The sequence below is a fragment of the Capra hircus genome, chromosome 11 (assembly GCF_001704415.2).
Source record: "Capra hircus breed San Clemente chromosome 11, ASM170441v1, whole genome shotgun sequence".
In the NCBI taxonomy this organism is placed as follows: domain Eukaryota; kingdom Metazoa; phylum Chordata; class Mammalia; order Artiodactyla; family Bovidae; genus Capra; species Capra hircus.
The window spans coordinates 30405246-30418050 of record NC_030818.1 but is presented as its reverse complement, the minus strand read 5'-3'; the positions used below and the strand labels follow the sequence as shown (position 1 = coordinate 30418050).

The 12805-nt window shown below is 39.9% G+C and overlaps 1 protein-coding gene across 2 annotated transcripts in view; it reads right to left on the bottom strand.

Annotated features, from left to right (window-relative positions):
• STON1 (stonin 1) overlaps positions 1 to 9855 on the bottom strand; it is a 59179-nt gene extending 49324 nt beyond the window's left edge. The window contains exon 1 of one of the 2 annotated variants that reach the window (XM_018055208.1): positions 9787 to 9855. The gene's annotated coding sequence lies outside the window, so the exon portion shown is untranslated. The remainder of the gene's footprint in view (positions 1 to 9786) is intronic. The other variant, XM_018055209.1, reaches the window with a different exon arrangement.

Here is a 12805-nt window from a genome sequence, read left to right as displayed (position 1 = left end):
ACAGTTTTGTTCAGTGCTTTGAAGTGTTTGGATAGAAGGGGTAATTCAGGGAATTCTGCTCAATGTTATGTGGCAGCCTGGATGGGAGGGGATGTGGGAGAAAATATATATGTATGGATGAGTAGCTCTGCTATGCACCTGAAACTATCACAACATTGTTAATTTGCTATACTCCAATATAAAATTAAAAGTTTAAAAAAAGAGATAAAACAGAAATCTCCAGATAACAGAAATAAAGAGGGAAGTCAAAGTAGATCAAATAGTAGGAGCTGAAGCCAAGGGGCTTATGGAACAATCCAGACCAGTTAGAAACCTGAATGGCTAGGGGCTGAGAGTTTAATGACATGCATGCAGTGAGGGGGGTCTTGTAATGGCCACCTGATGCCAGGAGCTGTCGCTGACGCACTTACATAAAGCTGAGAGTCAAAAGCGCCTACTTCATAAGTGAAACAGTTCTAGAAGACCATTACTTGTCAATCTGAGGAAACCACAAGAAAGCTTGTCATGTGCTTGAGCAAAGAGTAGAAAATGAATGACCTTAAAAAAATCTGATATCCACACTTGCACCACAATACAAGGACGAGTTTAAATGCATACTTTCAGGCTGTACAGGGCCTATATGCCAACATTAACAAAAAGGTAAATTTGGGAATGGGCAAACCCCAGATTAGATCAGCAGAAGCAAATGTCAAACTGCTTTATAAGGATATGCTAGCAATCCTGAGGTAGGTAGGATTTCTATGAAAAACAACCCTTGACGAAGATACAACACACAAGAGAAAATAGATCATTTAAAAAAATTCAAAAGCAGAAATAACAAATAATCTAAAAATTTGCTTAAAATATTGAAAAATAGAAAAAGGGCTAAAAATTTAAAAATTAAAAGGCAAAGAGATAATATTTTTAAAAACCAGTATATATTAAGTTCCAAATAGAAATTCTAGAAATAAAAACATATAGACATTAAATTTCAAGAAAGAAACAATGGGTGGATTGAACAATAGACCAAACACAGTTAAAAAAATTAATAAACTAGAAAATGGAACCGAAAAAATCACTCAGAATATAGTTAAGATAAAGAGATACAGTTAATTCTTGGGCAATATGGGTTTGAACTGTGAAGGTCCACTTATATGCAGATTTGTTTTCAATAGTAAACACTACATTGTCCTCAGTTGGTTGAATCCAGGGGATGTGAAATCATGGATTTAGAGGAACTGCAGATATAAAAGAACTGCGTCTACGAAGGGCCAACTATAAATTATACACAGATTTTCAATTGCACAGAGGGTCATACTTCTAATGCAAATTGTTCAAGGGTCAACTATAGTTAAGAAAGGAAAACCTCAGATGAAGAAAACACAGAAGGTGAAATCAGAAGGTTCAACACTCACCTAACGGGTATTTCAGGGAAGATTGGAGTGTATAAGGGACTCAAAATCAGAGTCGGGGCTTTTGTCTCGTATGTTCATTTCTATGTCTCTAGAACTTGGAAGCATTCCTGATACATGATAAGTGCTCACTAATTATTTTAAAATACATTTGCAGAGGAAATAACTGAGAAACCTTTAGATATAAAAATAGAGGTGTGACTTCAGATTAATGAGCATACAGAATTCCAGGTAGAAAACACAGAAACAGATTATATCTGGATACATAATGAAAGGGCACAACATGAAAAACAAAAAAGATAAGACTGAAAGGCTCCAAGGGATAAAACAGATTACCTGCAAAAGATGGCCAAAAAGAGATTTTTCATAAGGAACAATTAAGACAAGAAGACAGTGGAGTCATGTTACAAAATGCTGAGGGGAAAATATCTACTTAGAATTCTATACCTTGAAAAATTATCTTTCAAGAGGGACATGAATAAAGACATTTTCAAAACAATACCAAAGCTACCCACAAGACTGGAGTATTACAACTCTAGACCTTCAGTGAAAAAATTATCAGTATGAAGAAAATGAATACAGGAGTAACGAATGGTATGCAAGAGGCAATGTTGAGATAAGAAACTGGTAAAGTCAGGAGGGAGGGGGAGGGAGATTCAAGGGGGAGGGTATATGTGTATAATTATGGTTAGTTCACATTGTATGGTAGAAGCCAACACAACATTGTAAAGCATTATCCTCCAATTTAAAACAATAAAATAAAATCATACCAGCAAAAAAAAGAAATTGGTAAAGTTAAATAAATTTTCACTATAAAAAAGGAGAAAAAGTAGGAATAACAATGATGACCAATTTCAGGAATGGGGAGAGGACAATAAATGATGTGGGAGTAAACCAGTAGACCACAATAACCGGAAGATGGGAAGAAAGGCTGGTCAGGTAGTCTGCCTGCAATGCGGGAGACCCAGGTTCAATCCCTGGGTCGGGAAGATCCTCTAGAGAAGGAAATGACAACCCATTCCAGTATTCTTGCCTGGGAAATCCCATAGACACAGGAGCCTGGTGGCCTACAGTCCACGGGGTTGCAAAGAATTGGACACGACTGGGTGACTTCACTTCACTTAAGGCCACTGTACTGATGAGGGGAAATACAGAAATCAACTTTAGACTTTGTTAAATGGACACAATGTTAAAAATTTAAGAATAACCGCTAAAAAAACACAAGTAGAATTTTGTTTTTCAAAACAGCTGACAGAAGTAGAAACATACAAAACTTGACCAATCCAAAGAAAACTATGAAAAGAAGTATAAAAGAAGCAACCAAAAAATGCTAAATGGGAAAAACAAAAACTTAAGATGGCAGAAAGAGGCCACATGTATATTGCTTACAAAGAATGTAAAAGTTTACATTCAATTATTAAAAAGATTTCCAGGCTATCATTAAAAAAAAAAAATGAAGCAACACATAAAAACTATTTCTAAGATTAACAGTTAAGGCAAAATTATAGACAGAAGTTAATATAAAAGAACATATAAGACATAAAAAAATAATCACCGAGAAGTAGGTACAGCAACATTAATATCAGACAAAATAGAATTTCTGCCAAAAGCATCAATAAACATAACAAAGAACTGTACATAACCTAATAAATTCACCCTGGAGAAATAACAATCATCGATTTGTATAAACATTAATGGATTATAAGGAGAAACTGACAAATCCACCGAGCAGATTTTAACATTCCTTTCTCTGAGACTGAAGAGAACTCAGAAAACAGGCAAAAGAAAATCAGGAAGAACATGAGAAATTTGAAACATACACTTAATAAATACACTTGATGCAGAATGCTGCATCCACCAAGCAGGGAATATATTTTTCTTTTAAACCATACATGATATATTTGGAAAAACTGTTCATGTAACTGGACACAAAGGATGGCTACTATACAAACCATGCTGTCTTTTCATGATGCAACTAGATTAGAAGTCAACAATAATTTAAACAAAGTTTAAAAAAAAAGGTTTTTTTAAGTTGAAAATGGAAAATTAAATCCATACGTTCAAAAGAAAATTTAAAATGTACAAAACATTTAGAGCCAAGTGGTACTGAATGTACACATACTAAAACCTGTATGATGTGGCTAAAGCAATATGTAGAGCTAACTTTATAGCTTTAAAATACATTTATTTTTTGCCATGCGAGTGGCTTGCGGGATCTCAGTTCTCTGCCCAGGGATTGAATTTGGCAGTCCAAGTTCAAGTCCTAACCACTTGAAAGCACCACTAGCCTACCAGGGAATTCCATAAAATGCATGTATTGAAAAACAAAAAACAAAAGGGCTAGGAGTCAACTGAAGTAGCTAGAAATGGAAAGAAGAAATAATACAGATAGGAGGAAATAAAAAGACATGAAAAATGAAAAGTATAGATAAGGAAGAAGCTGGTTATATCAAAAGATTAATTAAACTTATATATTAACTTTTGAGGTGGCACAAATAAACAGTATTAAGAACTAAGAAGGGAATATATCTTAAAACAGTCAACATTTAAAAAATAAAAGAAAATTATGAACAAATTTATGCTAGTAAATTTGAGAACACATGAAATGGATCATCTAAAAAAATTATTAAAACTGAATCAAAAAGAAATAGATCAAACTTATCAAAATCATTCATGAATCTGAATTGTCAAAAACTTGACACACACCCTGGCTAAGCAGTTATTTTACAATGAATTTTACCAAACTTTTAAGAAACAGGGTTTTAACTTCTCACAAACTATTTAAGAAAAATATATATGAAAAAGTTTCCCAACTTATTTCATGGAACTAATATAAACTTGATACCAAACAATGTAAAAACAATGTTTTTTAAAAAAGAAAATTATAGACAATTGTTTCACTTAATAAACAGTTGCAAAAATCTAAATAAGATACTAGCAAATGTTCATATCTGTATATGTGTGTGTGTGTGTGTATATATATATATCTCTCAAAGTCATGGCATCATCGACTCAAAGGACATGAGTTTGAGCAGACTCCAGGAGCTAGAAGAGGACAGAGAAACCTAGTGTGCTGCAGTTCATGGGGGTCACAAAGAGTCGGACATAACCGAGCAACTGAACAAAAAATCTCAAAGTAATTAAATATATTCATACTATCACATTATAATATGAAGAAAGAAAATTATATTACCTCATATAATTTACACAAAACATTAAGGCATTACATAAAATCAACAGTCAGTCATGATAAAGTGTGTACGTTGTTAAAAAGTATTAATAGTGAAAAAGTCCTTACTTCAATAAAAAATATCTACTGAAACCTTGAGCAAACTTCACGATTAACGGAGAAACATTAAGAGCACTCATTAAGGACAGTAAGAAGACAAGGGTGCTCACCATCACTGTTACTATTAAATACTGTCCTGGAGGGTCTATCCAATCCAGCAAGACAATAAAAAGATATGGTCATAGGGAGTCAAAAGAAAAAAAACATTATTATTCTGTGATTGTCTACCTAGAAAATTCAAGAATACCTGCATAAGAAACAATTAGAGACTTCAACTGGGATGATCAGTACAAGATCAAAATTCAAAAATCAGGAATGTTTCTATGGGCCAGCAAATAACCAATTTTCAAGTATAATTAAAAAAAGATATCATTTATAATACACACAAAACCTATCAGAAATAGGAAATAGATAAAACAAAATCTGTGTAAAAACATTTACACATTTACAGGGGAAGTCACCTGAATAAAAGGAGAAGATGAATAGTGTAAAGGTGTCAGTTCTCTTGAATAAAAATTAAATGAAATCAATAAAAATCCCAACATGATTTTCTGTGTTCAATGAGACAAACTACTATTTATATGAACTAGTAAAGTCCAAGAAAGCCAAGAAATACTGAAAAAATACAAAAGTAACTGTAACAGCTAACAATTATTGCGTGCTTCCTTATATGGCAGGCAGGACTCTAACATTCTGCATATATTATCCTTAAAGTGGGTACTATTATCTATTTTATAGACGAGGGAGACTGAGAGAAATTAGGAAGCGTGCCCAAGGTTACTTGGTATTCTTAGGAGTAGCAATAGACAAAAGAAGATAATGATGTCATATATTCTGAATTCTGAAAGAAAATAATTGTGAGTCCAGAATTCCACGCTCAGTCAAACTCTCATTTGTTAAGAGCAAAATAAAGATACTTTCAGGAATACAAATATTTTTAAGTTTGTTAAAGACTTTCCATGAAAGAACATCTTAATTTCCATTGACATGAACTCAGAAGGAAGGAGTGGGTTACCAGAAGTAGCAGCCTCCAAAATGCATTGGATAAACCAAACAAAACAATATAAAGTAGATGAGAAAAGTGGAACTAAGTATCCATAGGTAACAGAAGGTATACAATAATGTTATTAATTATTCAAAGTGCACGCCATGAAGTCTGATGCCTATGCTACAAGGAAGGCCACTAAGTGGGCTCTGTGCTTCTTTGTGGCCAAATCAATGAAAGGATTCACAGCATCCACAAGACAAAACAGACAAGTTGTTCACAAGAACTATTCCTAGCACTGAGACCACAAAGACATTTCTCCAATGCTCAAATGGATACAAGATCTGGGACTTGTCCATCTTGGTCCAAGTATAATAATTTGGGAAAGAGGTCCTTGACTCTTACAATATTATTTCAACAAGAAAGTGATATAGAAGCATCAGCCTGTCAGAAATCTCTTCCTGGAAGAATAAAGGAGAGAAAGCCTCCTACATAAGGTGTGCTCTTTGAAAGACTAGGTGTTTTAGAAAAGCCCATCTTCAGGTACATTCCAGGAAGAGGATAGGAAGGTGACCTCTGGGAGCCTGGCTGCCTGTGAGGGACCATGATGATCCAGGATGTGGGCTTCTTTCCCAGAGCTATCCCCAGAATATTTCCATCTCCACTAAACCGGTTCATCTGCCAGTGCACGGGAGCATTCCCAGACTTCCAAAAAATAGTTCTTTATTGTGTTTTCACAGTAATAAACATCAAGAAGCAATCCCAACATTCCATGTAACACATAGATAAGATAAATGGAAATCTGACATCTTTCTCCGGGCCTTCCTACCCACATCGCTCCCCTGACAATGCCAAGAAAAATGAATGCCAATCATTACTTTGTCAATTTTTAAAAATCCTGCCTTCTACCAGGCAGCAGAGACATAATTTGCTGATTCTTAAAAATCCTGCCTTCTATCAGGACTGCTCTAGAATTCCATGGGGTTCCTGGATTCCCAGGCTGTCCAGGAAGCCTCAGAGGAATTCTGGATTATGTATCATAGATACAGCTGGCTTCCAAGGGAAAATGAGCGACCCCGGGCTAAGTCAGGAGCAACTCCCAAGGACTTCCAAAAACAAGCAATAGTGGGAAGTGGATGAGATGGGAGACAGGGGCATTTTCCAATTAATCAAAATATCAGTTCTTACTAAACCACAAATTACTTTGCCTTCCTTTTCTATTTTTTTCTTATAATTAAGATAACAATAATAATACAATAGTGACAGAGATTAAGACTTTGGTCACTGACCTGACTTCAAGATTTGATTCCAGCACATAGTGGCTATGCAGCCTTGGCCGGTTTCCTCTCAGATTCTAGTTTCTGAATCATATATCATGAGAATAACGGTACTTACCTCTAAAGCATTAATATGAAATACCATATGTATGCGCTTCATACTCAATAAACGTTAGCTATTACTATTGCAAACCAGTTGAGAAACACAGGCAAGCACAAAGAAAATCAAAAGTACCTGTAATCCCAACCATCTATTTGCATGCATACCATTCCAGTATTTTGCGGGTGGATTTTCAGAGTGAGATACAAAGCTTTCATAACTTGAAATAAAATTTCTTTCAAAATTTAACAAAATACCCTCAGCATGCTAATATAATTTGGTATCCTTGTACATATGATTTTAAAAGGTCACATCGTATTCCTTTAGGTTATTTTTCTTAAAGTAAAAAAGAAGTAAAAATAACCCCTTCCCTTCTTCCTCCTCTGCAGTTTCCACACTCCACCTATCTCCAACTCATCTGGCCAGCCAGACGACAAGTGGCTGCTTTCTATAGGCTAACTGGGGATGTAGCCTTCACCTTGCCATCCAGACCACCTGCTCCATCAGTCTGGGACACGTTGCCAGCCTTCATTATATCCCCATCATTCAGAGCAGCCTATCTGGGGCTGCACAACAAACACTCGTAAACAATGGCAAACCACTCAGTTCAACAAGATTTCGTGAGTTGGTACAAAAGTTGAAGAAGGCAGAAAGGTGATTTCTCTCCAAACAGTATTAGGTTGACTTCTGGGGCATTAAATACACTATTAAAAATTCTCAGGAAGAGGAAGAGACTGAAGATTATTATCTAAATGCATTGTTTTTAAGTAACAGGGTCAAACAAGTTCAAAACTTTCAAGGGTTTTCTTTTTGAATGGAAGTCACAATGCTTCCTTACCAATGACATTTTGAAACCACAGTAAAACCTTACTAATTCATAGTAATGGGGAACTACCACACTCAATCAGCACAGAAAAATGAATTACACCCTTTTCAAAACCAGTTTGTTCCTAATGAAATTCATTTTTTAAATCTTTCTTAATAGCTCAATACCTAACCTGTTTTGATGGGTTGTTCTGAATCTGATCTAATACATTTGTTACAATCACATTTATTATCTGTATAGAAACAGGAATGGCTGAAGTTCTTGAGAAGTGCCTTCTCTCTAAAAACAATAAAAGTTCAACACTCCCTACAGTCCTGTTTGTAGAGTTCACTCCTTAGGAAAGCTTTTTCTTCCTTGGTCTTGTGGTAGCAAACCCTAGCTCAGGCTGTTTCCCTCTCAGCCCCTTGGCTCCAGTTCCAAGCGGGCAGAAGTTAGTAATATCAACCCAGATCAATCCCTTAAACAAAATCTGCAAACCTCCAAATTCCAGGCTTGACCAGACCCATCTTAGAATTAACAAGTTCCCTTTAAAGCACCCAGAGAACTGAGCCTGTCATGGAAACACTGATTCAACTCTAACGAGAACAGACATAAAAACCACACAAATGAACTAAACATTCCTCTACCCGATCAGAGTCAAGTTGAAGCCAACAGCCTGAGGATTAAAAGAAGGGAGGTTGTTTTTCCTCTTTGAGGTCCTGCTCATTTTCACCTCTTCCATTGCTCTGTTTCCACAACTCCTGTTTATAAGAAGTTGGGAGACAGAGGCAGAGGAGGGAAGAAAAATGCAGGGTGAGTAGCCAGGCTGGGGAATGCCAACAAACAGTGTGGTTTTTGTCAGGGAAATTAAAACTTCTAGCCTGGGGGAGGCTGTGAGAGTCTGTTTGGGGTTGTCCAAAAATAAGCACCAGTGAACTCTCATCTCCCACTAAACAGTCTAAGTACAGAATAAAGTCTTTACTTTCCAAAGACCAGGTTCTGCACAATATTTTTAGCAAGCACTCTTTTTCTCTATTTTCTTGTTTTATTATTATTTCCCCCGTTTCTTTCAGAAGTAGAAAGGTTAATTAAATGAAGTTATTATTGAGAGAAAGGAACAGAGAGGTTTAAAAAAAACAAAGGTGCCCAACAGAAACAGTAAAATTCCAAGAAGGAATATATTTTAATTTCCGTTTGGACATGCAACGCACAGTGTGCGGGGCCAGGGGACCCAAAATCAAACTCCAGTTAGTTATTCCTGCAGGAACTCTTTGAGCAAGAGTGAAGACCCCTGTGGCTGTGACTCCCTGGCCTGGGTAATCGCCTTCTGGGACTGGAAGGGCCACTAGGCTGGCGCTACCAGCCTGTGGGCCAGGAGCTTCCCAGGGAAAGGCTAGGGGGCGGGAGACGGCGGGGGAGAAAGTAGCTGCACCAGTAACAGGAGCCAGGAAAAAAAGTGAGAGTCCTGGGGTTGGGGGGACGCCGAGCCCCGGGAGGGATGGAGGACGGCGGCTGGTGACCGTGCGCTGAGAGGCTGCGACCGCACCGGTTTGTTTGGATGAACACCCGTCCCTCCCTCCTCCCTCCACCCCCCCCAGAAAGGAGTCGAGATTCTTTTCTTTGCCGCTTGAGTTTTCTTTCTCTTGAGAGCCGGACCTAGGTGTCGGCAGCCGCCTCAGAGCTGAGGTGCGGAGGGGAAGCCGGGTGGGGCCCAGTCAGTGCGGGCCCTGCGCCCTGGGGACAGCGAGAGCCGCGGCGGGGAGCAGAGGCGCCCAGCGGGGCGCGGGACCAGCGCGGGAGATGCCCGCGTCCCGCGGCGCCGGCCGCGCCCCCACTCCGCCCTCCCCGGCCTCACACTTTCCGGGTAACTCGGGGCTAACCCGCCCGGGAGAGGAGCTCCCCGCGCCTCCCTGCCGGTCCCCAGAGGGAGGTCACTCACCCGCAGCGCGGCTGGGGTTCCGACTCCGGCAGCCGCCATCCACCTCGGAGGGAGGAGCAGCAGGAGGAGGGGGAGACAGAGGGGAAGGGCGGAGGGGGCGGAGGGGGCGGGGACGGAGGGCCCCGAGGGGGCGGGGACGGAGGGCCCCGAGCGGCCGGAGCGGAGGGGCGGGGGCGTGGCCACTCCGCCGACGCTCTCCCGCCCCGCCCCGCCCTCTGCTCCGCCCCGCTTCTCTCCTCACTCCTTTCCCGCCCTGGATCCCCCTAAGTTTTTCTCCATTCTCTTCCCCCCACACGCCCCCGTATCTTTCTTCCAAGTCTCCGGCTCCCCACAAGTCGGGGAGAAGATGCTCCCTCCAGCAAACGTGGGGCGGGGTGCGAGGAGGTGTGTGACTTACCTTTAGAAGCCCCTGGAAGCAGAAGCATGGAGCCTTTGGCTGTCTGAAACTATCCCTCGCCCTCTAGGATCTTGTCCTACATCTAGGATCTAGGATCTTGACCTTTGGGGTGGTGGGATGATTGGGGGTGGGGAGGGCGGCGGTGGGGGAGACAGGTGAGGTGACTTGGGGTCATCCTTTCCACGTTGCTTCATTGCGCTTTGGGGTTTTGTTTTCTCGTGATTAGAACTGAATTTTTTTTTGCCTTCTTAAAAATTTTAAGTATAACTGATTTACCATGTTATTTTAGTTTCAGGTATATGGCATAGTGATTCAGTATTTTTATAGATTATATCCCATTAAAAGTTATTAGAAAATAATTTCTGTAATTTCCTGTGGAATACAGTATAACCTTGTTGCTTATCTATTTTTTACATAGTAGTTTGTCTCAATCCCATACCTTTAATTTACCCCTCCCTGCCCCTCTCCTCTCTGGTAATCACTGATTTGTTTTCATGAGTCTGTTTCTGATTTGCCATCTACATTCCTTTGCATTATTCTGTAGATTCAACATGTAAGTGATATCATACAGTATTTGTCATTTTCTGACATTTCACTGTGTAAAATATTCCCTGGGTCCATCTATATTGCTGCAAATGGCAGGTTTCATTCTTATGTGTATACACACACATATATGTTGGTGTTGCTTTTCAGTCACTAAGTTGTGTCCGACTCTGCAGCCCCATGAACTGCAGCATGCCAGGCTTCCCTGACCATCACTATCTGCCGGAGTTTGCTCAGATTCATGACCAATAATTCAGTGATGCCATACAACCATCTCATCCCGTTGCCCCCTTCTCCTGACTTCAATCTTTCCCATCATCAGGGGCTTTTCCAATGAGTCAGTTCTTTGCATCAGGTGGCCAAAGTATAGGCCTTCCGATGAATATTCAGTGTTGATTTCCTTTAGGACTGACTGGTTTGTTCTCCCTGCAGTCCAAGGGATTCTCAAGAGTTTTCTCCAGCACTACAATTCAAAAGCATCAATCCTTTGGTATTCAGCCTTCTTTATTACCCAACTCTCACATCTGTACATGACTACTGGAAAAACCATAACTTTGACTATACAGACCTTTGTTGGCAAAGTGATGTCTCTGCTTTTCAGTACACTGTCTAGGTTTGTCATAGTTTTCTTTCAAGGAGCAAGCATCTTTTAATTTTGTGGATGCAGTCACTGTCCACAGTGATTTTGGAACCTAAGAAATCAAATATGCCACTGTTTCCATTTTTCCCCCATCTATCTGGCATGAAGTGAGGGGATGATGCCATGATCTGTTTTTGAATGTTAAGTTTGAAGCCAGCTTTTTCATTCTCCTTTCACCCTCATCAAGAGACTCTTTAGTTCCTCTTCACTTTCTGCCATTAAGAGTGGTATGTATCATTTGCATATCAGGTTGTTGATATTTCTCCCTGCAATCTTGATTTCAGCTTGAGATTCATCCAGCCCGGCATTTCACATCATGTACTCTGCATAGAAGTTAAATAAGCAGGGTGACAAGATACAACCTTGATGTACTCCTTTCTCAATTTGGAACCAGTCCATTGTTCCATGTCCAGTTCTAACTATTGCTTTTTGTCCTGCATATAGGTTTCTCAGGAGGCACATAAAGGTGGTCTGGTATTCCCATCTAAGAATTTTTCACAGTTTGTTGTGATCTTCACAGGACTTCCCTGGTGGCTCAGATGGTAAAGTGTCTGTCTACAATGTGGGAGACCCGGGTTCAATCCCTGGGTTGGGAAGATCCCCTGGAGAAGGAAATGGCAACCCACTCCAGTGTTCTTGCCTGGAAAATCCCATGGACAGAGGAGCCTGGTAGGCTACAGTCCATGGGGTCGCAAAGAGTCAGACACGACTGAGTGACTTCACAGTCAAAGGCTTTAGTCTATATATTTATATCTCATCATATCTTCTTTATCCATTTGTCTGTTAATGGACACTGGGTTGTGTCCATATCTTGACTAAGAATTATTTTTTAAGCCTCTGTTGAATGCCTCCTCCTTTTCCCCTAAGGTGAGACCAACCCTATTCAGAGGCTAAGATGGAACCCCACCTTCCAGGGCCCATCAATACGCCCATTAAGAGAAAGAGGAGGACAGAGATGCCTAGTGAAGGGCCAGGCTGTGTGGATGCAGCAGGAGGCCCCCTGCAGAATGTAGAAGAGGAAAGTTGTCCTCCGAGGAAAGGTTAGAGGCTGACATTTAGTCCCTGATCCATCACTTGCAAGCAGGTGACTTGACATCTGAATCTCTTTCACAAATGTAGCTACCTCACTAGAAAAAGAAGATTCACTGAAGAGAGACTGAAGTCCAGGATAGGAGACTTGGGTGGACTTTGAACAGACTCAGAAGGTGAGAAAAGAGGGCATTCCAGGCCCTGGGACGGCAAGGCTGGAAAATCTTAGGAAAGGTGAGATGTTTGGATGAGATGAAACTATATACAGAGAAGGAAATGGGAAATTCATGAAAGTTCTTAAGCAAAGGAATATTTTGATATGTGTATATATACATATATATATAATTCACTTTTGTATCCCTAGAGCCTGGCACACAGTAGGCACCCAGTAAATCTTTGTGGGCTCAAAA